General features: G+C 49.5%; 1 protein-coding gene across 1 annotated transcript in view; it reads right to left on the bottom strand.

Moving 5' to 3' along the window:
• SYNPO2L (synaptopodin 2 like) overlaps nt 1-321 on the bottom strand; it is a 35,862-nt gene that overhangs the window by 2,523 nt on the left and 33,018 nt on the right. The gene's annotated exons all lie outside the window — the stretch shown is intronic.

Here is a 321-nt window from a genome sequence, read left to right as displayed (position 1 = left end):
TTTTCTGTTTCCCTGCAAACAGAATAGAAATGCATGCAGGTGTGGGGAGGGAACTCTCCCCAAACTGACAGACGGTCTCTGTTTCTTGGTCAGACCTGGGATTTCCTATTTCTTCAGCATGTGGGCAAGAGTCCCTGGCTGTATCTCACAGCATTTTTACAGGGCCCTTTTACAAGAATCCCAGACCTCTACAACTGATCAGCCAGGCCAGAAGGAATCCACTTAGACAGGCTTGCTTGGAAAAGCCAACACCTGTTGGGACACTGGCATGAGAGTATGGGATAATCATTTTCCACCTGCTCTGCCAGCCCAGCGGTCAGT

The sequence above is a fragment of the Egretta garzetta genome, unplaced genomic scaffold, assembly GCF_000687185.1.
Source record: "Egretta garzetta isolate BGI_Z169 unplaced genomic scaffold, ASM68718v1 scaffold56, whole genome shotgun sequence".
Classification (NCBI taxonomy): domain Eukaryota; kingdom Metazoa; phylum Chordata; class Aves; order Pelecaniformes; family Ardeidae; genus Egretta; species Egretta garzetta.
This window is presented reverse-complemented; position numbering and strand designations above follow the sequence as displayed.